Consider the following 459-nt stretch of genomic DNA (forward strand, 5'->3'; position numbering starts at 1 on the left):
CCAAAAACTTTTCTGCACAACTCTTACATTCAGTACCAGGAGCCCTATTTAACTATTTTAAGATCCCAAGATCACTTTTTTGAACTGCTAAGAACTTAAAGGCACAAGCTGATGTAGAATATCAGTATATACCAAAATTCAAAGGTGAGTTTTTTCTCAGAAAACTGCAAACCCTTAATAAAGGCTTCAGCTGCCTCATACTTCCTAAATAAACTGGATTAAGAGAAATGGGCATTTCCAAAGGTAACACTGAACACAACGCCTCAACGCCTCAGTCAGGTGTTCAAAGTTACGTGGGGAAAACTAAGACCCAAGAGAATGCTCTGCAAGTCTTTTAAAGAAGTCGCTTGGCAAGTACACTCCAAGTCTTCCCTGGGTCAAGCACCGGCCCCTTGGCACCCGCTGCGTGGCAGCCCCAGCGCCACCCCTGCCCCCGCCCAGGCGCAGCCGGGCACAGCT

This window comes from Merops nubicus, unplaced genomic scaffold, assembly GCF_000691845.1.
Source record: "Merops nubicus isolate BGI_N331 unplaced genomic scaffold, ASM69184v1 scaffold48411, whole genome shotgun sequence".
Taxonomy (NCBI): domain Eukaryota; kingdom Metazoa; phylum Chordata; class Aves; order Coraciiformes; family Meropidae; genus Merops; species Merops nubicus.